At 51.3% G+C, this 26,174-nt stretch overlaps 1 protein-coding gene across 3 annotated transcripts in view; it reads right to left on the reverse strand.

Moving 5' to 3' along the window:
• The window catches only part of LZTS3 (leucine zipper tumor suppressor family member 3), a 54,743-nt gene that overhangs the window by 18,712 nt on the left and 9,857 nt on the right, over positions 1-26,174 (reverse strand). The window contains exon 1 of one of the 3 annotated variants that reach the window (XM_075752822.1): positions 8,211-8,406. The exons of the other annotated variants lie outside the window; for them this stretch is intronic. The gene's annotated coding sequence lies outside the window, so the exon portion shown is untranslated. Of the gene's footprint in view, positions 1-8,210; positions 8,407-26,174 lie in introns of those variants that run through there. 3 annotated transcript variants of the gene reach the window in all.

Genomic DNA, 26,174 nt, shown 5'->3' on the forward strand with positions numbered 1-26,174 from the left:
TGTTTTTTATCCTTCCAGGTTTGGAGGAATGCACGATTTAAAACTTCCCCAAGGACATTTCTCCTCCTTAAGTCTCATAACTGTCTGTGTCTCGTGACTAAAATTGGGTTTATGGGTGATTCCCAAGGAGAGAAACAGGGATGCTGAGCCTGGCAGTCCACGAACACAGAGGGGCTGAGGGAAGCTGAACTGGCTTGCCTTTGCGGTGTTTCACTCCCAAGTCTGTCCTTTAGAAGGAAAGAGAAGTCACCTCCAAGTGCGGCTGGGCTTGGAAGAGACCCCTGAGCCATGGCAGAGCGGTGAAAGCAGTTTCCCCTGCCCCGTGGTGTGGAGAGACGCCAGACAGGCGGAAAACCAAAGGAGGAGTTTTAAGCAACCTGCTAGCCACTGCCCTTTCCAGATGTTTTATCTTTCCAGATGTTACATCCCATCTGCAGTGGTGAGGAGCCAGCAGGACCACCTCTCTCTTCATCTCAAGAAGACACCAGATCCATCCCACCTCCCGAGGAGGATCAGCTCTACCCAAATCGCTCCCAGAGTGACATCCGCCTGTCCGTCCATCGCAGCAGCCACCACCTCCAAGAGCCGACACTCAGCCTTTGCCAAGCTCCGGTTCCCCAGAGCCACATGATTACAGCAGGAACCCAAGCGAAGGGACTTTGTGCAGACACAAAGGAGGAGAAGGGAACCCTTCCAGAAAAAACACTGAGCTAATTTCCCATTTCCCAGCATTACTGTGTTAAAAGCTGAAAATGGTTTCTTCGTCTGCCTGGATCAATTCAAAGCACCTTTCCTGGTAGGCATCTCCACACCAGTGCCTTACCTAGGAAGGGTGTCATGTCTCATCGGTACAGCCAGCCTTCTCTCTGGCCGGAGATACCAGGACTTCACTCAACAGTGCAGCTCCCCACTGTCTCCGTGTTGCATGACCTCCCCATCCCATCCAACCGTGGTGGCCCCTTGGCCTTTCCCCCAGCAGCCTTGCCTTGGGGACAGCAATATTTTTATGCCTGATGCAGAAAATCTGTGGTAAAATTTCCTTTTCCCCAGCTATGGTGGGTAAAGTCTTCATGGCCACCTCTTACCATGGTTTCCTACCATGCCTGCAGCTCCGGTGGACCCCTAGGTGTTATTGTCAATATAATAATCCGTAAAATAATTCCTGCGTCTTCACACTTGGTTTACACTAATGAGTTAGCAAATGCCTTCCAGTTAGAAGAAAAATTACTTTCAGATAAGCAGCTGAATGGTTAACTAAGCCTAGATGATGAAGGCCTGGCTCTGTTTCTGCCTGAGCAGGTTAATTGTTAACACTCTAGTAACAAAGGCCTTTGGGAGACATACCTAGGCACCGTGCCATGGAGAAGGAAATCAATCACTGGTCTCGGGCAGAGCGAGCTCCAGCAGACAGCTCGAAAGCAAGGCAGTGCCTTGGCACACGCGCCGTCCCAGGCATGTGGTCCTGGCAGGACGGGCAGCAAAGGCATCTGAAGGTCAAAAATTCTACCCCCCACCAATTGCGGTAACAGGTGTGTCCGTGACCTTCAATAGTTGGGTTTGTTTGCGTCTGTTTTAATGAGCATGCAATCACTGATACAATGAAAACATGTTTTTTTTTTGGTTTTTTTTTTTTTTTTTTTGGTAGGACCTACACCCGTGCTGTACTTAGGGCTCTGGTGGCTCTGGTGGCTCTCCAGTTTGTTGGCAGCAGTGCCGAAGAGCTCGTATAGCTGGAGGAAGAAAGTCATCAAGTCCTGGGGTGGTGGAGCAGGTTAGAAATGGTGCGAAAAGGGGTATAAAAAAATTTGCTGTGATCGTTTCAGTTTCTACCAGAAAGATATATGGAGAGGGAAGGGAAGACCAATAATGGGTTAGCAGCGAAAAGAGAGCAGACCCTGTAGGGAGCCAATCCACCTGTGTCTGGTGAAGAATTAATAAGTCCTGGAGGAAAAACACAACTGAAACCCAAGACCTGCCATCAGACTGGGCCAATGTATCCATGGGACGTGTTTGAGTCTGGGTCTCAGCAATGCTGCTGGCACCTCAGAGGTTGTTGCTTGGGTTGGTGGGGACATCCTGTGTTCCCACGAGGCAGTTCCAGCAGCGATGGTGAGGTGGGAGCCCACCTCCTGCTCCCTGCCTGGGCTGGGGAGGGTGGACATGGGCACATCGGAGGACCGCTGCAGTGCTTGAGGAGATCAGATGGACCTGCCTCACTTCTCAGTGCTCCCAGCTTGCCCTGCAAAATGCACTGCTTGCCATAGCTGTACCACCGTGAACCTCCAAGGCTTTTCTCTTCCTACCAGGTAGTTGCAGACACAACTTACAGTCACATCCCTCTTCTCCAGGCTGAGCAAACAGCCCTCAGCCTCTCTGTGCACATCACATCCTCCAAAAAGACCACTGAGCTACTGCTCTGTCTCCTGTGTGCCATGGGCCATCACGAGTTACCTCCTTACGACCCAGAGCTGGCCCAGAGCACCTCCACAGGGTTCGATTCACGAGGCAGGGACACCACCGCTCCCCTCCCACCCTCCTCCAGTGCATTGGCACCTCCTTTTCTTCTACACCCTTCTCAAGTTGCCTCGGCCTGAAGAGGGGAACGGAATGAGCTTTTCCTGTCTCTTACAGGCATTTTTTCCAGCCCTCAAGTAATTCTTGTGGCTCTTTTCTGCACCTCCTCCAACTCCTTTTCCCCACCTCCAACATCCTGGCTTGGTGGCTGCCAGGTTTTCCTCCACCACTGAAATGCAGCACAAAAGCACTTGAACCTGTCTGCGAAAACATGCAAATCTTGGGATTTTCAGCCACAAACTTTTTCCGCAACCAAAAGCCAGATGAAGTCAGACGAACAACTCCCACTGCTTCCCTAGGACACTGACTTCTCTTTTCCCGTTTATGAGATGGTAGCTTTGTGACGGGGAGCTCTTCCCCCCATTCAGGGCCAAAAAGCAAACTTGGGAAGGCAGGTTGGGAGGGTCAAGGAGTGCCAAATTCTTGTAGCCACCTTCAGACACTTCATTGGCCATGGGGTTGCTGCACGTTTGCACGTTTTGCATCCATCTGTGCAAAGACTTTATGATTACTGCTGGGCTACAGAGATGGACAAGCTCTCCAGCAGCACCTGAGCCCTCAATGCAAGGGCAGACTCCAAACTCCAGCAGGACATTGTCCAGCATCTCCTAGGGCTCAGCTGAGCTGCGCTTTGAGCCTCGGCCCCTTTTGCACCATGAGGGGTCTAGGGCTGTTGGGCCAAGTCGCTGCAAATCTGTGCTGTAAGACACATCCAGGCTGGAGAAATCCCATCGTTATGTTTTAAGGAGGTTTACAAAGAGGGTTCTGGCTGCGATGAGCAGGGCCGTGGTGTGAAGTGAAGGCACCAGTCTTGCTCCGACCATTAGATATTTGCTTTTGTTAATGCTAATGTTAATGCTAAGAAGGGCTGATTTGGTAGGGCCATTGTCCTGCAGGATACATCAATGCTGCTCTGCTGTCCTGCATCTCTGCCCAGGGCTTGCAGGGAGGTGTTGATTAGGAGCTACATGATACTTACACTCTGGGGCTGGCTTTGCACACAAAACCAAGTGGAAAGTTGTTTTCTCTCCCCAAGACCCTGTGGTTTGAGAAAGCCCTGCAGTTTTTCCCTTGGAGCCAGGCAAATCCCCTGGGGAACTGCAGGAATCATGGCCCATAACCAGCTTTCCATCGAGTCCCTGCTGTAGGAGGGATGCCATCCGGATCTGCTGCTCATCGGCTCTCTCCACAGCCTGGTCCAGTTCACAAATCTGGCAGAAAATCAACCCAAACCAGCAAGCAGCTTGCTGCTGCGTCAGCAGCTTCCAGCCAGTTCACTGAGGACTCAGCCGGGACCACAGGGCCATGATCAGGGTAGAGGAACGGAGAGTGTGGGCAGGAGCAAACCCCACCAGAAAGTGGTTTTGGAGACCTGAGGAAGGACCTGCAGCACCTGACTGCAGCCTGGGTGCTTTGCAGAGACCTTTGTAGCTCTGCTCCCCAAGCGTTGGGTGTTTAGCTAATAGCAAGGAAGGCATGAATTCAGAAAGCAAAGCAACAGCAAAGCCATCCTAGATGCTTTCTCCTGGAGCAGCCTCCATGTGTCCTAAGGCTGTTTCCTATCGCATCCTCTTGCAGGCATGCAACCGCAGAAATCCATCCTGAAGCTCTGTGCTACAATCCCAGCTCAGGAGTCCCGCCAAGGAACATCTAATTCGGGAAGATGGGGACCATCCTGTCCCTCTGTGACCCCTCTCTTTCCAATGACAGCTCCTGTCCCAGCAACTGAGGGGTCCACACAGGGACTCACAGCATCCTCAGGGTAACTGGGCCCAGTTGAAAGCCGTCACACCCCCCCCCCACCAGGACATGGCTATTTCTGAGATGTGAGGATTGGACTTTGCTTTTTTCTCCAGCAAACGCAGCAGCGCGTGGTGGGGGGGGGGCAGGATTTGGGGCAGGGAGGTCCCTGTTTCGGGGGCTGCGCTTTCTTGGGCTGCAGTGGGAAATAAAAGCAAGCGGCTTAGAAACATTTCCTTTTCCTTTCCGCCTGCTAATGAGATAATTACAGCCTTTTGTATTCTGGGAAAGTACTTTCTCATTATGGGGCCGCATCAGCTATTTACATAATAAGCCTGAAACAAAAGAGACGAGATGAAAAGGCCCAGGCGGCTCTTTGGGAGAGCCCGTGTTGGGCTGCTGAGGGAGAGCCCACAGGATGATGGCTTCCTCCATCCCCAAGGCCCCTCTGCCAATGTCTGGAGCAGGTGGCAGCACTTGGTCTGGGATGTCCCCAGCATGAGATGCTCCTCGCTCTCAGCTGCGGGGGTCTCGAGGGTCCCCAGCACCAGTTCAAGGCGCTTTCATAAACCACCCACCATGATTCCCATTGCCAAAAGGTTTGGGAGGGGTGGCCGTGGATCGGGAACCCGTGTGTAGGTGGCGGGGAGAGCCAGGTCAGCTCGGCCCCGATGTGGTCAGCATATATGGGCTCACAAAGACACCTTGGGACGAGTCCCACCACCTGAGGATATGCTGGGTACCAGAGTGTCCCATCCCCTGTCCCATCTCCTGTGTCCCAGTTTCCTCATCCCAGCTGTGGCTAAGGGACGTGCTGAGTACCAGCCTGTCCCATCCCATGTCCCATGTGCCCCCAGCTGTCCAGGGGACACCTTGGGTATCAGACTGTCCCATTGGAATTAGATGACCTTTAAGGTCCCTTCCAACTCAAACCATTCTATTATTCTATGATCCCATGTCCCACCTCCCAATTCCCTTTTCCCCCAGCTGGCCAAGGGACAGGCTGGGTACTGACCTGTCCCATCCCACATCCCAGTTCCCCGCCCCCACAGCTGGCTTGGGGACACGGGGTACCAAACCGTCCCATCCCACATCCCAGTGTCCTCTCCCCCTGTCCCAAGGGACACTCTGCGTACCAAATTGTCCCTGCCAGCCTGCCAAACGCCACCTCCCTTCCTCCATAAAGGCCCCATTGTTCTCCCTGGACAAAGCCTCAATAGTGCAGCCCGCTCCACCTTCCCCTGGCTAATCCTCCTGGTTTGCTATCGGTTTTCCTCCTTGGTTGGTCACTGTGTTTAAGGGACACGCTCCACCGCCACCCCTCCCTGTCCCCATCCCCCAGGAAGTGGCAGGAGGGACAATCATGGTAAAGCACAACCAAAACCTCCACCATGGAGCGCATGGCCTTGGCTCCATGCCCTCCTGCCTATCCTCCTTCCCTCTCTGCTCCCTGGGGGTGCTCCTGGGATGGACACCCCCCCATGTATGTGCTACACCTGGGCTGTGCCTCTGTTACACACAGTGACACGAGAGTCTCCATCTGCATCTGCTGCGCTTTGCCGCAGCACCTGCACTCCTTCCCAGGAATGATGATGGTGAGGACGATGAAGAGCACCAGAGGCTTGTGCTGGGTCCACGCTCGTGGAGCGTGCCGCTGCCCCAGAGCATCCCTCTGCAAGCACGAGTCTCAGAGAGCCCGGCAGCTACTTGGAAACCTCTAACTGACAGCAGAAAAAAATCAGTAAATCAATCTGGGCATTACTATTGCTCATGGAGAACAAGCTGCTCCGCCTGTCCCAAGCCCAGTCTCACCACAGCTCCTCATCTCAGGGCGTTCCCAATTTTAATCCACAGGATCCAAAAAGAGCAAACAAAATGGATCCAAAAGAGCAGACAAAGGTGTGGAATAAAAGGTCAAGCACCTGGCAGGCTGCACTAGTCTTGAGCTGCTCCAGTGAGGAAAGAAATCAAAATTGCTTTGGAGACCAAAGCGAAGTGGGCAAAGCCCCAGAGAAACTTCGGTGGGTGATGTGGAGATGTAACGTGGTGCTCTGCGATTTGTATGGGATCCCAGGGGAGGTTTTGCAGTCTCCATCCTTGGAGGTTTTCAAGCCCTGAATGGACCAAGCAGGGTCTGGCCTTATAGCTGAGCCTCCCTCGAGTGGCAAGGTGGCCTGGAGACCCCCAAGGTCCCTTCCACCATGAGGTATCCTGCCACGGAGGATGGAGGTTTTGGCAAGCCGCCCCGGGGCTGTCTGTTGGCATTGCCCTGGCCGGGTCAATGGGGCTGCGTTGCTGGAACAATCTTCATCCTCAGGGACATTTTTCCCCCTGTCCCAGGCTGCTATCAGAGCCCTGGGTTTGGATCCAGGCTGGCATCCTCCAGGATGCACCCGAGAGCAGATGGGAGGGATTTTCCATTACATGGCATGTCTGTCCCTCATCCCAGTGAGCAGAGAGTGCCAGCGGGACAGGGTGGCTTCAAGCTCAGCCCAAACCACCAACCCAAATCTTACGTGTCTGTCAGGAAGCGTTCAGACATGGTCTCATCCGTGCCCACCTGCCCTTGTGGCTGCCCCCAGAAGATGCTCAGTGCTGGCTGTGGGCTGGTCATCGTCCCCAGTGCAGTCACAGTGACATCCGCTGCCCGGAAGATGCCAGCTTTGGTGGCACAAGGAAAACTCCCTCAATTCACTCGGCACGGGGAAAGGAGGGTTTAGTGGAGCAGCCTCAGCAATGGCTGGGGGTCTGGGATGCTCCATGCTGCAGGCTGGACAGCTTGAAGTCATCGCAGTCCTCTGTGCCTCAGTTTCCCCTTACTAAGGGGCCAGCTCCTTGGCAAGGTGGCTGGAGATGAGCTGCTGCTGGTTGAGCCCATGGTGTTGCCTGATGCAGATTATTGCAGCAGGGGTGACGGGGAAGCTCGTGGCCCATCGCAGAGTGCCAGCACGGGGCTGCGGTCCCCTGAAAGTCCCCCAGTGGGGAGCTACATCCCTTGTCTGGCACCCCAGCAACTGCCTGAGCATCCTCATCTGGCCCCACATCCCAAATCTTGGGGGATGCCAATGTGATCCCCTGCTACAGACCTGCTCCTTGGCCCCAAACGCTTTGTGGTGGGAGCAGGAGGACCCCTCTTGGCACCAGACCCCCTACGCACGATTTAGACCCCTGCCCTGGCCTGAGTGTTGCAAGGGGGAGGCCTGATCCTGCCCTTTGGGGCGAGCCATCGCCCCCGGCAAGGTGCCGAACAAGCCGTCCCCACGACCCCTGCTTGGCTCTGCGGTCTCCAGACCTTGCCCAAACCTCCATCCCAGTGGGAAGGAAAGCGAGGGGACCCGCCACCAGCCCCCATCCGCCGCCCACACCACCGACCCGGCTGTGATTTATCATTAACTCACCCTGAGGAATTTCAAGGGCACGGACCCAGCCCGGGACATGCTCGCTCCTCCCCGGACACTGCACTCGGAGCAAGCCCCCATAGTGGCTTGTCCCCATGGTGGCTTGTCCCCACCACCGGGGTTAGCACCTCTAACCAGAGTGGTGCCCCAAAACTCATTGGGGTGCAAGGTCCCGGTGCCGGTGGGTGCCAGCTGGATCCAGGGTGAGTTTATAGTGGGGGAAATGCAGCTCTCCCCACCCTGAGCAATCCACCTCTGTTCACCCCCTCTCTGCTATGACCCCACCCCCCCATACAAACACAGCCTGCCGGGTACATTCCACCCCAAAAAAGCACCCGCAGAGGGTCCCACCAGCTCAGCCCCACACTAATCCACCGAAACCCCTTCAATCCCCTGCCTGGCCCCTTTCTGGGCTCGAACAAAGACACCCAGCGAGAGGGGGAAGGAGAGGAAAGGAACCCCCCCCCCCTCCAAAAGCCAGCACCCACCAGGATTTACCTGGGCAGCCCAGGGGTGCATCCTCCGGTTCCCCTTCCTCTGCGGGTCTCGATGTTCATCGTCTCCCTGCTTGGTATTCCGGGGAAAAACCCCAAAATAATACCTGCGGAGAGCAACCTGCTGCTGGGCTGAGGCCAAGGGCTGCACTGTGCTCAGCCTGATTGGCCACCGCTGGCCCGCGCCCGCGGGATCTTAACTCTTTCTTCCCATCGGGGCGGGGATGAACCCCACATCCTCCAACGGGGACCGTGGCGTCTGAGGGCTTGGTTTTCTTCAAATGGGAATTTTGGGATATGACAGCTTGTTTTTTGCACAAATAGGGATTTGGGGGTCTGGTGGCTTGTTTTTGCTCAAATTGGGATTTTGGAGTCTGATGGCTTGTTTTTGTACAAATAAGGATTTGGGGGTCTGGTGGCTTGTTTTTTGCTCAAATAGGGATTTTGGGGTCTGATGGCTTGTTTTTGCTTAAGTAGGGATTTGGGGTCTGACTGCCTGGTTTTGGTTTTTTTTTTTTTTCAAATAGGGATTTTGGGGTCTGGTGGCTTGTTTTTGTACAAATAGGGGTTTGGAGGTCTGACAGCTTGTTTTCGCTCAAATGGGGATTATGGGGGTCTGATGGCTAGGCTTTTTTCAAGTAGAGAATTTTGAGGTCTGATGGTTTGGTTTTACTCAAATGGGGATTTTGGGTTTGAAAGCTTGGTTTTGCTCAAATGAGGAATTCAGGGTCCAATGGCTTGTTTTTGCTCAAATAGGGATTTGGGGGTTCAAAGGCTTGTTTTTGCTCAAACAGAGATTTTAGGGTCTGATGGCTTGGTTTTGCTCAAATGGGGATTTGGAGGTCTGACAGCTGGGGTTTTTTAAAATGGGGATTTGGGGATTTCATGGCTTGTTTTCCCTCGATAGTTATTTTTGAGTCTTCCCAGCACGGGACCTCTCTCCTCAACTTTCCTACCCCAGTGGGGATGTTCCCCAGCTGTGTGGCTGAACCGAGAGCCCATTCACCATGGAGAGAGGGGCAGAGAGCACAAGTCCAGCCTGGTAACTTTGAAACAGCCTCAGCTTTTCTTTTTGAGGTAGTTTGGGTTAATTGGTATCCTAAATCTCACCAAAGTGCACAAGAGTCTGCCACCTACAAACAACAGATTTTCTTTATATGCCAACACTGACCCATCTTAACCCCAAACTCCCCGATAAAGCTGTGCACATATGAAACAACAAGAACAAAATAAAGTTTTGGAGGGATTTGACCCTGCTGTAGCCCGTAGGCACGTTTCAGCACAGAGAAGAGGGAAAGGGGCAGTCATTTTCTCCGCTGATTATTGCAGATGAGGAAGCAAGCGTTAAATGGTCCATCTGTCCTCCCCTAACTTTGACATATTCTGGCTGGTTTCAGCCCGTTTGGACAAATGGGATGATGTCCATCACCCCAGAACCTGCACCTGAATCCTGCTCTCCCTCCTTTGCCATTATTATTTGCCACCTGAACCCCCCCAGCTTTCAGAGCGGAGCCCTGGTGATACAGGATGGTCCAGGGCTCTTTCTCCTCCATCCCTGGCTGCCAGCACTGTGGCAGGGGAGCAATCAGGCTTCCCATCGGGGGCCAGACGGCCTCAGCACTTATATTGGATTATTTGCAGTCATGAAGGGAATGCAACGAGGGAAATAAAGCTACACAAAGCTGCTGCTAATTTAGATTTATTTGCTCAAGTGAATTTTCTATTGGCAGGATGTCTGAGTATCAAAGGAGTCGCCGGTCGCAGTCTCACAAACATAGCATTGTCAATGGTGGGCTAATAGCAGCAAGAACAGTCAAATAGCGATAATGCTAACAATAATCAAATGTGGGTTACACATGCATTTAAACCATGGCAAAACACACTGCTGGGGTGCATGGGAAAGGTGTAAATTATACCAAAATGGATTCCTGCAGAGACTCAAGCTCTTAATTTTGCCCTTTGACTTCAGAAGCAAAGACTTCCAAGAAACAGGCTGGTTTATACAGTGCTAGAAGAGATTCCCAGCAGCAGGATGCATGGCACACAACTTGGAAATAGCCACATATATAGAAAGCCCTTTCCACCCCAAGGACGGCTCTTGCAATAACCAGAGCTTGATCCAGGAGCTTCACTGGGGCATGGACCTTCACCCTTGGTGAAGCTGCCCAAGCAAAGGAGCCCTTGGCCGCACAGCAGGGAGGTGCAGCATCCCCCAGGCTCAGCAGATCTCGCAGGAGGCAGGCAGTTTCCTGACATTACAGCTGGTTAAGGCTGTGCTTGTTCTCTCTTTGGGAGTTGTGTTATGTCTTAGCGCTTCCCACAGATGAATAAATCATGATGGAAGAGGCTTTGGAGAATGCTGGAAACTCCAGGAAAACCCGTGCTCGTGGCGCTCTCAGGCGACTCATAAACTTTTGAACCCTGAACTCTCATTTCTAGCCCAGATCTCCAGTCACTGAGACATAAACCTCTCTACCCACCAAGCTCGCCTCCACCAAAGCCCCTCCACCACCTCTGAGAACTAACAGAGACCCCCCCAGTTCACAGCCAGCACCCCATCATGCAGGGGCTCCTGTGCAGCCAGCTGCATCCAGGCCACTGTGTTTCCCTGTCCCCATGGGACAGAAGCACCAAGACTTGGACTCATCTCTTTGGGGGGGTTTATCCATCTCCACAGTGCCCTTTCTGGGCTGGACAATCGCAGGTCTAACAATAGATTCTTAACTGACATTTAAATTAGACAAGGTCATCGTTATCAATGCAACTTGCAAGAGATTTTCTTTCCAAGATATGTTTGGCTGCATGGCTCATCTCCTGGGGACCCTGGGTAGCTAACGCGGAATGGTGTATCCATCAGAGCATCTCTGAAGCCTCATGAAAGGGGCTGTGCAAATGGAGGGGACCTGGAAAGTTTGGCTGATAGCATGAGGTCCAGCTGTCCCATTTGGGGGAAGTCTGGAGCCTTGAGCTGCGTGGAGCCACAGGTGGGAAGCAGAAACCAGTTGGGACCTGAAGACTGAACTTGGACTCAAATACAGTTAATGTTCTACAGAAACACTCAAACAGGATGACCTCCAGCCTTGTATTACAGGTTTTGGGGTTACCCACCTAAAAAGCCATCCCTACTGAGCCAACTGGACCCAAAACTACATCCCTCAAAGGACTCTCAAAACCAGTTAGCTCCTTCCCCCTTTCTCCCTCAGCTCAACAGTGGCAAAGTCTGTCATTGCATATGGTTCATGTTGATGATATGCACAGCTCCTAACTTAATCCTTTCAGGTGAGAAATTATGGCTGTGGTTTTCCCCGTCCAACCCTGGTAGATGGCTCGAGGTCGGCCCTGTATCCAGCAAAATGCAACACACTCCGCTCCAGTTTCACCTATGGGGCCACGGCAGCAATGCCAGTCTTTGCCCCAAAACAGCCAAGACAAATACAGCAGCCCCCAGGTAGCACCCCCAGACATCAGAGCCCCCTCTATCTCAGGGAGGGCACCACCAGCTCCCCCATTTCATACACATCCCTTCCCTTGATGGGAGGAAGGTCTACCCTGAGTTTCCCAGCTCCAGCAGCTCACGCTGGGCCAGCAGCCCCTCTCCAAACCTCCCTTTCTGCACCAGGCTGAAGCTGTTCATGACCGCAATGGCTGTGCCAAGAAGGTGATGGATCTCCAACACAAATCCTGAGGCTGCAAAGTGTTTAGCGCACAGATCAGGTTAAAGTTATGGGGGTTTGCAGCTTTGGGTAGGAGCCACAACAAAAGAAGCACCTGTAGCTTCAAAAAAAGAAAAGAAGCAGATCGTCTTTCTCTACTCAATGGATCCCTTGGACTGGCTGCTGTCAAATGGGACCCAGGGGACTCCTGTTGAGTTTTTCTCTCCTGCAGGAAATTTCTCCTATTTGAAAATTATTTCTGTGGAAATGTTCTGGGGTTTGGGGGGTTTTTTTTGGAGGTGAGTTTTTTTTTTCCAGTGGTTTTTTTCAATGCCTTCTCCTTCCCTTGAATAAAAGACAGTTTCAGAAATAAAAATACTGGGTTTTTTTCGTTTTTTTCCACCAAAGCCTTCTTCCTCTTGAGGAAAAGAAAAATTAACCCTACCAAACCCCAAACTCTTTGTTCCCCATGTCCTTTTTCTTCTTTTTCCTTTTTCTTGCAGAATTGGCATGCTCTGAACACCTCCCCCAGCAGGGTGATTTCGGTTCTCTCGGAGCTGTTTCATTTCAAGATCCCAAAGCTCTTTGAGGTCCCTGGACTGCAGTTGCAGAAGTGGTTAAGTGTTTTCTGCACTGATCAGAGAAGGAGCAAAGTGTCAGCTGCAGTGAGGTCTGAAGGACCATCACTGGCCCAGGACTTTCCCTGGGCAATGGTGGGCAGAAATCATCGATGTGCTCGGGCACGCGGCGAGCCAGAGGTAGAGATGGAAATGGGTACAGAGATGCCTGGCTCCCTGCATCATGATTTCTTCTTTAAAAGCTCTGGGGAGCAACTTCTCAGTGCAAAACATTCTGATGTGAGCAACAGCCTTCCTCCTCTCTCCACCTGGACTCCTTTTTTTACAGGGAAGATGATTTTCAAAGCCTTGAGGAGCTGAAAAAAACTCCTAAATGAGAGTTCCCTGGCTATTGCCATACTTTCAGGTCATGAGTGAGGTGGAGGTGTCTCCATCCTGGTATGTCTTCATGCCTTGGCTGGTCAATGCCAGGGCCAACCTGATCTAGTGATGATGATAGTCCCACACAGATTGTGGAGTTGGGCTGGAGACTTCCAGAGCTTTCCAACCAGCATCACAAAAACTTCAGACCTCAGCTGTGAACTGATTGCACTTGTAATAAGTGCTTGGCATCCAGCAGGTTGCACGCTGAAAGCAGGTCTCATGTGGTACCTCCAAATCAGCCTTTGTTTGAAGCTCTTCCCCAATATCTGTTATTAGAGCAGACATTTCCAGCCCAGTCTTCGGAGGAAGGACCTGAGCCTGCTTTCTGTGACAGTCTGGGTGTCAAACATCCAAGGGCTTCCCTGTGTTTCTGAAGTGATTCTGCTTCATCTGGTTGTTGTGGGTGTCTTGCAGAGATCATGGGGACCATAGCCAAATGGGCAGTGTGCTACTGGTAGGGTGGTATGGCTACGCCATGCCAGAAAGTTCAGCCTTACTGGTAGGAAAGCTGATAAAATCACCACCAGTCTGCACAACCTGAGCAAGCTCTGCGGCTGAGCTCCTAGGAAAACAATATGTCATGTGAACACCCAGTATTTATTTACACTAGAAGAAACTGTTGACTGCTTACGTGATGTAAAAGCCTTCTCTGTACCTGGAGGTTCACCTGCACCAGTGCTCGCACAAGGACATCCCACCGTTGCACTGGTCTGGAAGTTAAAATGCAGAGAAAGGTTGTTCCTGCTCATTAAGTGGAATAATTTGAGCCTGTGTGAGTTCTCTTCATACCCACACAGAGGTGTGGATGGGAGAGAACCTTCTCCAAGCTGCCACAGGGGGCTGGTGGGGGTTCCCAAGGCTGGATTGGCTCTACAAATCTGTGTTGATGCCATCTACTATGACGGGGGACACCTTCTATCTCCAATCCATGACAACATCTGCCTGCTCAGCTTGAGGCAACATGAACAAGCCAAAAGACTCTGGTTTATGTCATCCAGAGAGATGGTTTCCTATTCTGGCAAAAACATCCCTGCTGGTATCAGCTGTCTCCTCCTGTATCGACACAGGGCAGACAAAGCCTCTGCAGCGCTAGCAAGCCCCAACTTGGTGCATCGCCCAGGTCTTTCCATAAATGAGGGGAGGCTCCTGCATCTCCAGCTGTGGGTGCTGAAAGCCTGGCATGTGTGCTGGGATGCTCCAGCGTGGTGGCTTGGCCATGCTATGTAGGTCAGGTCTGAGCTGCATGGGGGAACATGTGATGCTCTGTAAAAGCTAGTCCTAACCATATGGCATTTCTGTCCGTGCCTCCTCATCATAACTGAAGAAGTGCACATTAAATGACCGCTTTCCTTCCTGCAGCTAACAAGAGGAATGAGTGGAGCAGTGTTTTGTTCACCAGCCCTTCAAACCACACAGCCTCTGTGGGGGAGGAGGTCTCTCACAGCAGCTCAAAACGCATTAATGCTGGCCAAGACCTTCATCTAAAACTTATGAGCTGAAAAAAAAAAAAAAGTATATGAGTGAGCAACATTGTCCTTCCTTGCTCTTCCTTCAAGCCTTGGCTAAACAACCCCAGGAGAGGCAGTGATGGTGGCAATGCTGATGAGGTCTCCAACAGGCAGTGGCTGATACTCCTTGAGAAAGCCAGGTGTTACCAGGTTTCCTAATTTCTTGACCAGAGAAGCTTGCTTAAACATCCTTGGGTGGTTATCCAGAATAAAGGAAGCAAACTTCCCATTCACAGTTCCAAAGCGGCAGGCCAGGTCTGGTAAAAATAAATTGGAGCAAAATAAATTGCCACCAGGAGAGCTAGACTTCCACTGGAATCACCAGCACGCATCCTGTTTGAAAGTGCCATTTCTGTCCACACTGGGATTCAGGGATTTGGCACAATGGGTTGGGATGGAAGGTTTTTCTCAGCATTACAGGGGAGAAATGTTGGGGCTAGATCCTCAGCAAGGTTTACTTGTGTGTATGCATGATGCCTGGTCCACTCACTCTGTCCCCATCCACCTGCTCCATCTCCGTCCTGGCCAACCTCTCTGGGCAAGATGAGGTGGCTGAATGGCTTCAGCAAAAGCAGAAGCAAGAGGTTCCTCTAGCCCTGGCAAGAAGGAGCTTCTGGAGGAGTGATGGAGAACCGGGCAGGAAGCCTGGAGCACCTCTGTGGTGCCTACCAAGCCTCTCTGTGTAGGACTCAAGGTCTACACTCCCTTTCCAATCCACGGGGATCCAGCTGACACAGTCCACGGACCACAGGGAGGGATTTGGCTGACTGAACGTGGGTGTGGGCTGAAATGCCATCTAAATCCATGACCAGCTGATGGCCCTGGGCTCTGGCAGGAGCTTGCAGTTTGCAGTTAATAAATGACGTGAGTACAACAAACACATCCCCAGCTATTGCCTTCCCTGGCTTCCTTGTCCTCAGAGAAACATGGGTATTCCCTGCCCTAAAGACAAATTCCTCTGCAGTCGCTGGCACTGGACCATGTCTGGGAACAAGTTTCCTCAGTGGGTGAATGAGTGGTTTTGTCTCCACTCCCAGCTCTCTCGCTTCCTTTTCTTTAGACTGTACATGGCCAATTCCCCCTTTCTCAGCTCTCTAAACTATACCTGGGGTCTGCTTCTCAGCCACCGAAGGATTCAAATTTGGCTCATCTCCAGGCTTGTCCTCCTCAAGACATGCACTGTTTGGATGCTGTGTGGAGAAAATGAGGAGAAAAGGTCTTCACGACCCAGCTTTGCGACCTTAGCTGGTGGCAGGATGGCCCAGAGCTAGGAGTCACCTCTCCCTATCATGTATTGGTCCTAAAATACAGCAAGAAAGGACCCAGGTTTGGCCAGGCAAGAAGGATGGAAGAAGGTAGGAGCAGAAGGGTGCACAGCCGTAATAGGTGCTGCAGGTACGGTGTGATGCCTCCAGGATGTTTATCAACCTTTGCTCCTGAATATTTGCAGTCAAGGCAGGGCTTACTGGTCATGTGTCCCCTTTGTCCAATGCTGGTGGTGGAGGAAGCCTATGTCCTGCAGGCACCCATGTCTCTGACCTCTGTTGCCTGTGCAGGCACAGGCGAAAGGCAGTGGGACAGAGAGAATTTGAAGCAACAAAACCGAAAACCTCAGATCTGCAGACAAAAATCACTCTGGTTTGGAAACATTTTTGGCTGGAGACCTGCGATCACGCTGTGATTTCACCCTGGCAGAAGTGACTTTGTAGGTCATCTGGGAGATCTTTGTGCACCCTGGAGCAACCTTTGGAGCAACCGAAGCATTTGTGCCCCACTAAGCCTTCATCCCTGCAGTGAAAAACTGGCTTTCTTCTGCAGTTTGACCGCAGCTTCGACACCTCCGAGCCCCTTCTTGGGGAGGGGGCACCGTGCAGGTGCTCCTCCACAGCGTGCTGGAAGGAGCAGATGGCTGCCCAGCATCCGCTGATGTCCAAGCCATGGTAGATGCCAGGGCTGGGGGAAGACCTGGCTCTGACATGACCCCCTTCTGGTCCATGAGGTGGAAAGGTGGACGGGGACCTTTTCCCAGTCCTGCTGAAGCCAATGCAGCAGATGCAAAGCCATTAACTCTTTTGCTCCTTCATTGATGAGGCGAATGGGGAAACGCAGGAATGGACTTTCTATGAAACTGCCTTTCTGCTAACTGTCTATCTATCTGGCCTACTGACTCACCCCATCACCTTCTGAATAAGCCAGAGAGAGTTTAGAGTGAAAAATGAAAATAAGGAGTTGAGGGGAAAGTAGGGGATGGGCCAGAGAGGGAAAATTTCCATAACTGCATAATAAAACCTGATTACATAAGGGCATCTTGCGTCATCTGCGGCTGGCATCTCCGGAGAAGTAATTACATCTGTACCACACATCTAAAGAAAATATTATCACGTTAGCTTCCAAATCCTATAATTAGCTCTTGCAAGATATGTGCCAGGGGCTTTATCATTTAGTATACATTGGCTATAGAGCTAGACACAGATATACAGATTTTTTTTTTATTTGCCAGCTAGGAAAATATTTGGAGTTTAGTGTGGCAGCTGACCTGAGTCCCTGTCAAAAGAGTGGCTCTGAGGTTTTGAAGTGGTGTGTATAGAGTGAAATATTTTCGCAGTCTCCCTCGGTGCCTGCCGGACTGGTGGGGATCCAGCGGGAGGGCAGGAACGGCAAAGCCAGGGCTTGGCTTTCCCTCCTCTTTCAAATGCTCTTTGATTTCTACCCTAGTGCTCTGAACCTTGGGAAGCCGTTTTTCACTTGCTAAATAAATGACCTGATTTGCAGGGAGGTGTTGTTCTCACAGGTTTCTGGGCTCTCTGCTCTGTTGTATTAATCAGACCCTTTTGCTCTCCCAGCTTTGGACTTCAGAACCAGCTTTGGGCTTTGAATGCTTCTCCCATCCTTCCAGATCCTCTGCAAAAGGAAAATAATGCTTTGAAATGGGTGCGAAGGTTGCAAACGACTTGGTTTGATGGAGGGCTTTTCATGTGCTCTGTCTTGCTCGTGGAGCTGGAGACGGCCACGGGACAAGGCTCCGCTCTCTGAGGGCAGCTGCCCTTTCACAGGGTCTGGCAGAACCAAGGACACGGCAGCAAGCTTTGGGGCAGGGATGGAGGATCTCTCAAATCAATGATCATTTCTATCCTGGACTCACAGAGTGGGGATATCAAATCCTCCCTGTTTCTCTGTTCTGCAATTTTTCCACCTGGAAGATGCAGAGAACTGGAGGGTGGAAGAAGAGAAGGACTACAAAGCTCAACAGACCTGTAATTAGGGCCAGGTCTAATGAAACCCTGCGAGCTGCCCTGTGATGGCTAAATAAACAACCCAGCGGATGCGAAGGGAGACCGGCCAGAAGGTCCTGCTCCTGGTTACAGTCACTCTCAGGGGCTGCGGGACCTCTGGTGTCAATGATCAGAAATGATCATTCCAGGAAAGGAAAACCCATAGGAACTCAAGTCAGACAGCACCAAAAAAATCCATGATGGTCTTTGCTGACCTGTCTCCAGCTCAAACCTTCTTGCAAGGCCCTGATATCCTCTTGTGCTTTTCCCACAGCACCCCATGACTTATGCAAAACCTTTCTCCACCGCCCCTATCAGTCAGAAGATGACCATCACCTGTCAAAAGCTGATGGCCAATGGCCCTGTCCTTACTAGAAATTTTTCCTCCCTCCCATTACAGACTTCCATGCCTTTTATTGCTGTTGCATTCACCTGAGCTTTGCAAAGCAGCTTATGGACTGATGATGGTTGGGGTACCCCATAACATGGCATTGTGTTGTGTTTTGTGCCTGCACCAGGAGGGAGAACACCCTGATCACATTGCCCTCCTGCCCTAACTCTACTTACGTCTGGTTTTCGCTTTGCTTGCTGCCAGAACAAGCTTTTGTTTCTACTGTGAGAAAAAGCTTCAAATGGTTTTACGAGGGCAGGGGTAAATTAAGCGTGTCGATAACCTGCTAATCAAACAGTCTTTGAGATGCTCCGCCTCAGGACAGCCAACACTGCTTCTGCTACCAAAAGTAGCACCGGGCTCCCAGAGTGCTGATTCCACCCCAGTGCTCCTGGGGGACCATTAAAAAACTCCTTTTTATCAGAAATTATTTCCCCCCCAGCATCAATGTCATGAGGAGAAGGTGGGGAATGATACCTCAATTGCAAAGAAATGGGCACGTCTTTCTGAGTGGAAAGGAGAGAAAGGTGAAGAAGGATGGCCTGGGAGCAGAGGGAAAGGGAAAACAATTTTATAAATGATTTGCAGAGGAGAAAACAAGCTCCTGGATATTTTCAAAGGGACACAGCAATTCTCAGTTCACCCTCTAGAGAGAATGAGGAGGTATGGCCATGGACTTGGACCCAGCTAATCTAATCTAAGCTGACCATACCCATTCAGTCCCTTGCTCGCCATTAACCAGGAGAGGAGAGCAGATCTACCAGGCCAGGTTAACACCTACCTAGCCCAGATCCTGTCTCCCAGAGGTGGCCAAAAGCCTAAGGCAAATCAGAAAGAGCAGGGAAAGCACATCTGAAAGTTCTGCTCCAGCCTCTACTGTTTTCATATCTCCCATCAGTCACCATTTTTCCAGGCTGAAGGTTCTCAGCCTGCTCCTCAGCTATGCCAGACCCTGCCATGTTCCTCCTATCTTGTTCCCAGCTGATGTCCTTCCATGTGCATGTCTCTGCACCTCTCCTGGTGAAACAGTCCCACACACAAAGCTGCTTTTCTTCCTTAACCACCTCTTGGACTTCAGGCTCCTTTTGGTTGCTGATAACCAGTTAGTGCTAGATCAGCGGGAACCAGCTATGAGGACCCAGGAGGAGGTGGTCACCATGTTCATTTTGGGATTGTGCTCAGGTAGGGAGGTCTCAGCCAAGCACTGCAAAGCTTCTCGTGGCCAGGATCAAGTCCCAAATGCCTCTGCTTCTGCTGCTGCCTCCATATCAGGCAGCAAGATGCCTTCTCCAAACTCAGTGATGCCCTTGACACCCTTACATGTCCTTTGGAAGGAGCTTGGACACTGGATTTCCACTTACAGCATGGCTCCCCTCCCTCATCTCTAGCCCAAACCCAACCAGCATCTCCTCCAGAGCTGCAAACCCACCAGAGGCAGACACTCAGGTCAAGCTTATCTGCACTCCCCATCCTATCCGCATCTCTTGGAGCTGTGAGGTGTGTAATCATCCACATCCCATGCTCAGCTCACCCTTTCCCTTCATCCCCAAGCTTCAAACACATTTCAGAAAAGACCTTTAACCTCTGTCTAGCTGGTGTTTCCACCACATGTGAAGCCAAGCGTGCTGCGGGCACTGACACGCTTCAACATCACGGTGAGTTTGTTAGGGAGCTGGGTAGAGCTTGCGAGCAAGAGGAGCTTCAGCCTGGTTTGCCCTGGGGCTGTTGCGGCAAATCTGTCCTACAGCAGACCCCAGCATCTCTCAAGGTCACACCAATGACAAGGCTACCTGAAGGTGAATGCAAAGAGCAAATGACCTCTAGATGATGATCTGAGACTGCTTATTCTTCCATTATGAAAATTATTCCCCTGACAGTGATTTTAAAGACCCTTATATATAGACCTCCTCCCCAGTCATTTCTTTCCCAGTCTGCAGATTTCTAGCCTAGATGATAGTTGTTCTCCATAAAACCCTACCCATTCCCTTTCTCTGCAACCTTTCCAAACCTAGTGTATCTTTTATGGGATGTTGGGACCATAAATCTTGAAAGAGTAAAGCAAGGCCAGGGAGACACTGCTAGATACTGGTTTTAAGCAGACTTGTGGTACGTGTCAGGTGGGGGTCCTCTGCTCCTCTCTCCTTGCTGAGCATGGACCACACTCCAGCCCTTGAGAGCATCCCTCTCCCTAGTTCCAGCAGATTTGCATACATTGCTCAGCTCAGCACAGCCACCTTGCTCTAAGCAGATAGCCAATACACCCTGGGTCAGGCCAAGGATCCATCCAGGATCTATCCAGATCCATTCCATGGCGAGAAGACCTTGGTGACCGAGCCTCACACCTTCACTCCAGCTCCCACCACCATGCTTTGTGCTGTCCATCCAACGCGAATCAGCCCAGCATCTGTGGCCTAAAGCCAGGCAAAGGGTCCCGATGCTTTCTGCTGGTAAGGACCAAGGATGTGCAAAGGGAGTAGAAGGCTTCCTGGGGTTGAACCACCACCTGATCTCACCACTCCTGTCTTTTTTTTCTCAGCCCTGCCTTGAGCTCAAGGCAGCAGGATGCCTCAGACATGCATGTAAAATGGGAAGCACTTGTGAAACAAGCTCCAGAGGAGCTTGGCACATGTTACAAGCTTGCACTTCATATATTTGGGGCAGAATTCATCCCAGCACAGCATTCTTATTAATTTGTCTAGGCTGCGAGCAGTCCCACGCTGTTTGTCTCACCTGTGCTGCTGACAGGGACTGCCACGGGATCTGCCTGTACGAATACCAGAAGTATTTTCAGCATTTTTTCCTCTGTAGGTTTTTAAATGAATCCGTGCTGACAAATTGCTCAGACATCCCCAGGAGGCTTTACAAGAGCATCGGTGGCTTTGGGGCAGTGCTTCAGACGGCTTGCAGTTGGGAGCAGGACCACAGCCGCGGCCAGATGACACACAGGTGTCAATCTGTCTCCTCTTCAGCATGGAAAGGAGGAACACTTAGCCAAAAACCGTCAGGAGGCAAGTAAAGGAAGAAATAGGGAAGAAAAGGAAGAAACCCCTTCCTCATGCACTGGTAGCTGGTCTGGGGAGCTCCCTGCTACGGGATGCAGTTGATGATCAGTGGGTACCTGTGTTCAAGGGGAAACGTGATGAGTTCATGGACCAGAAATCCATCACAAGCCAGTGCAAAATGCACAGAAGTTGAATTTGGGGGTGTATTAAGGGAATATCAAACCGACCCTTTTCTACCTATCCTTGCTCATTGTTCGTATTGATTTTCCCTGCTGTTCATCTCTAAAATACCAAGTGCCCCCACCATGTCCCAGGAAGGAAACAGGTTGGAGAAAGATCTGGGAAAACTCAAATGATCATAATCCAGAGGGTCTTGTGTGCATGATACTAAAAAAGAACCCCACAAAACACCTCAATATTTTGCTAAATAAAAATAAACCAGGAAATTTTCTACACTCAGGATAGATTATCTGACATGAAGGCAGATAATTTGTATCACTTGCTTAATTGCTTACATGATGAAAATGCAGAGTGAATGTTTCAGGAGGACCATCCTGCATGCAGTCTCCAAAAAAACACATTTCACTGTTGAGGAAACCTTCTCTTTCTTGTTTCAGTCCAGGGCAGCCAGGACTGGGTATGAGCAGGACAGCAAGGAGGGGACACAGCTCTGGAGAGGAGAGCAGCAGGCTGGGCAGATGTGGGAGCAAGATAGGACAAGAAACTCGTCTCCAGTGGGAAGATGGGATGGTGGGGAAGAGGAGATGGTGGCTGTCATTTCAGGCACGCTGTGGGAAGGAAGAGCATCTCTGGAAAAAGGCCATTTGGCCCCTGAGCAGGAGCTAAGGACTCAAATTCCCTGGTAAGGACACGTGCAACACAGTGTGGTGGATTGTGGGCCACCCAAACCGTGATTGCCCTGGGGCAAGCACAAGGAGTGGCTTGGCTCAGAAGCAACGCTGTCCTGGAGCCCTGCTGGAAGCTGGACAAGTCCCGTGGTGCCACGCTAGCAGGTAGATAAGATGGAGGAGTCCGCAGGCTGTGTTGATTCCCAGAGAGGAGATGCCAAGAAATGCAGGACCTGGAGGATTACCAGCACACAAACCTGGGAGTGACACCAGGCAGGGCAACGCAGGTGGCACAGGTACACTGAGCTTCAGAGGAGGACACAGCCACGTGAACACGGCTACGCTATGCCATGATGCCAAGTGGCCCTTAGTCCCAGGAGGAGTGAAAGCTCTGGAGAAGCTCTCCATGACTTGGTGAGGGGCTTTTTAACTGAATGCAAGTGGATTCTTAGTAGAGAAATACCCTGGTGCACACAAGACGTCTGAGCACTTCAAGAAGAGCTTGGACAAAACATCTGTGCATGGCTTCTTGCCTCATCTCCGTGGCTCCTAACAGCCTCTCCCTGGTCTCCTTCGTCCTGCCTCCTTCATCCTCTCTTCCCAGTCACGCAGACCTTGCATCCTTCATGTCCTCATTCTAGGAGGCACCACCCTGTGACTGGCACCAATTTGGCTTGGGTAGGGTCTTTTTTTGCCTGCTTCTAGTCAGGAGCTATCTCTGAAGAGCCATTATTGCTAATGTCCTCATTGTGTTGGTGCTGGCTGTTGAGCTGCACCTTTGAATTCACTCCCTGTCTGAGGTGGCTGCTCCACAAGCAAGGCACTGCGGAGATGCTGGCTGTGGGAGGAGGGAGAGGGGTTAAACACCCCCAAATGTCAGTGGTCTTAAAAATAGCCAGACTTTTCCCGTTCATATTGACTCACCCGTCACAGACCACAAATTCCTGAGACACGTCACGGGCTGTGGGGAAATCGCCTTTCTCTGTGCTGCTCCAAACAGACCATGCTTTTGTCTCCAGAGTGACCCTTGGTCATCCTCTGAGGGACAGCCCTGTCCTCACAAGCACGCAGGGGTGGTGGGGTGGGAGGTGGTGGGGAGATGTGTCAGCATCCCAGGAGAGGTGGGCTTGAAGGGAGGGTGGGCTGAGCACCCTCACTCTCTTCTCCTTCTCTATGGATTTGCTGGGGTCCCTTTTGGGGTTCAGCCCTACCAGTGAGGTTTTCTATACCTGCCGGTGCCTTCCTCCACTGCAATAAGACACCCAGCTGAATGCAGAACCTTGTTGTGTGTGTCCATTCCCACCAAACTGGTTTTCAGTTGTTTCTGGTTTGAAATCCACCCCCTCCTCCAGCTCACAGTCCTCCCCATCACTTCCCAAGTGCTAGAGCTTTAACCCCACATGGGGATGGCTCGAAGGTCGCTTCTCAAAAAGCCTCAATGGTTCCAGCTAAAGAGGAGAAATGCAGGAAAGACACAACCCCCATTATTTTGGAGATGTGGGGCCCAGGATTCTGTCCGTCTGCCTCCAGCCATCTCAGCTGGGATCACAGCCAGGGGCAGCGCAGCCTCCCAATGCCACCAGGTGACCCCAGGAGCCCACACAGCCACAGGATGATGGCCACAGGAGATGGAGGAGGGAGTCCATGTTGTGTTTAATGGTATTTAAGCCAGATGCAAGCAGCTTTGTGAGCTTTGGTGCCAGCCAACTCCGTTCTTCCTGCAGGAGCCCATCCTGTCCTTCTCAACCCTTCCCACCAAGACATGTCCCCTGCCCAGCACCCAGATGCTCATGGTCCTAACCCAACCTGCCCAAAGCTCTGTGGTTTGATCACTGGGGCCCTTTCGCACCGAGAGAAAGGTGCAGAAGGATGTGCTGACATCTCCTGCCCTGCTAAATCCTGCTGGTGTAGAGACACCCAACCCACAGCTGCAGCTGAGGCCAGGATTAAAGGAAGGGTTGTCATTGATATTTTGGGAGCCACTTCCTTCCCCTCCCCTCCTCCAGAATAGCTTTTTGTCTTTGGGTTTATTTTCTTTCTTTCATTAAAAAGGTTTTGACCCTGATGTGTTTTGAATGGATTCAAGCGCGGCATTGAATGCCTCTTGGGATGTGGTTTTTTGGGTAAGAGAGGGAGGAGGGAATTTCATTGTGTCCAACCTCGCCAACCTTCAGCAAGGAAAATCACCGGCTTCTCCTACTGCTGTTGCTCTCTGCCTGGGTCTGTTTCTCTCTGACGAGTCCCGTGTTCTCACCCAACTCCTCCCTTAGACCAAACGAGCCAGCCACCCCCATGCGTGCTGCTCATCCTTCGCAGAGCTGTTCAGCGACAGCTCCACCAGCAAAACTCCTCCGCAGCGGTAAAAATGGCTTATCCACCTCTTGGCTAGCCCGTACCTGGCCGGGTGTGACACAGCCTGTTTATGAGCTGCCAGGGGTCTTCACCCCTCTGCTGCAGCAAATACAAGTCGTGGCAAAGTCCCAGTGTGCTCCTTGTGCTGCTGAGACCTCATGGATGGGTCCAACTGCTTCTTGCGTGTTTGGAGACTCAACTAACAGGTAAATAGTGCAAACCTAGCATCTCCTTTAGTGTCCACCGCTGCCTGCTTTGTACCTCTGCCAAGTGCTCAGAAAGCATCAGAGAGGGTTACAGAGGGTCACAGGAGCCTCAGGTGATGCTGACCTGCAAACCTGGCTACAGAGATGGGTTGCATCTGCTGCGACCATGACACTAAGCCCTGGGAACCTCTGTGGACCCCCTATGTGATTTCAGAGGAGGGCAAATGACCCACACAGATGGGGAGGTGACAGCGCTCTGCAGCCAGGGTTGCTGGCAGTGACTGATGGCATTACATGTGTTTGAGATCTGTTTATGATGTTTATTCAGCCAGTGGATGCCCAGCTAATAATTTCACCCTCTTAAAATAAAGAATAAAAGGTCTCACTAACAATCTGGCCTTTTGGCAGCACTGGCAGAGAGTCAAAGGGTCTTGGAGACCCCAGTTCCATTTGGGCTGGTTTTTCTCCACCCAAAATACAGAAGAACCAGCATTGGCTACCTGGACAGGAGCTTGTTGGTATTCTGGCTCAAAAAAGTTATGTCATTTACTCTGCAATTCAGTTTGAAATGAATGAATCCCCTTCCCAAGCATCGGCCATGTCCGATCTCTCGTGGAGGTTCACGGACAATGTTGGGGAAGTGACTTTTGATTTGATTTTGCAAAACGAAGAGCAGTGAAATAACTGAGCTGCAGCAGCGTTCCCTGTCCCCAGGCTGGAAATCAGAAAATTGCTGATAACAACAGAGAAAAGGCAGAAACGCTCAATAATTTCTCTTCTGGCTTTGGCAAAAGCAGGCTGATGTTCTCGTATTGCACAGAGGCAACAGAGTGCTTTCTAGTCCATTAGCAACCTAGGAAGACAATAAATGGCATAGCCTAGGGATAAACATTTTTAAACAGTGGGTTCAGGTTAATTTGCTCGCAAGAGTCCCTTAGAAGCAGGGTGAAGAGTGGTGTGGCCTGCTGCTCGTCCTTTCTAAGAAGTCCTGGGATTTCTCTCTGATCCCCAAGGACTGGAAAGATGATAGTTGCAGGGCAACATTCAGGAAAAGGGGAAAAAGAAGAGCTGGAGTGATGCAGCGTAGCCCGACAGAAAGGGATGCAGCACCGGAGGGATGGAGCGTGGGAAGCTGTCAATATAATTAGATGGCTCATGCAAAATAGGACTTTGCAGATTCGTTCAAGTTCGTTGGGGGCAGGCTGTATTAGATGACCCAGGCAGCTTCATAGGTGGAAATATGCTTGTGTGAGGTGCTTTGGTTTGGGGTAACAAGGTTATTCTGGTTAAAAAAATGAGTATGATTTATCATTAAAGTGTATGATGGGGAGTGGTGAAGTGATGGATCTTGACTGGATGCCAAGGGGGGTGGGACAGGGGCGTTTCTAGCCAGGCTCCACACAGGTCCTCCCAGCCTCCATCCTCCCTGTGCAGCTCGTACTTACAGAAAGAAGGACTAGGAAGAAGAAACAATCACTGATCATTCCCCATGTCTCCCCTGCCACAAAGCTTTTCAGGGCTACCTCACACCCAAGGTTACCTTTGGACCCCCAAAATGGTTTGATGCCCTCAGAGGGCACTCACTCTCTATGACACTGCCTGGTCCCTCCTTACCCAACTTACTGGTGTTTTGTCCTCCACGAATTTTTGGCAGTGGTTTTTGCAAGGCAGTTATGCCCTCTGAGAAAAGCTACTTCGTTTCGTTTATCTTTAACCCAATATTTGAGTGATCTCC

Source organism: Balearica regulorum, chromosome 4 (assembly GCF_011004875.1).
Source record: "Balearica regulorum gibbericeps isolate bBalReg1 chromosome 4, bBalReg1.pri, whole genome shotgun sequence".
Classification (NCBI taxonomy): Eukaryota; Metazoa; Chordata; class Aves; order Gruiformes; family Gruidae; genus Balearica; species Balearica regulorum.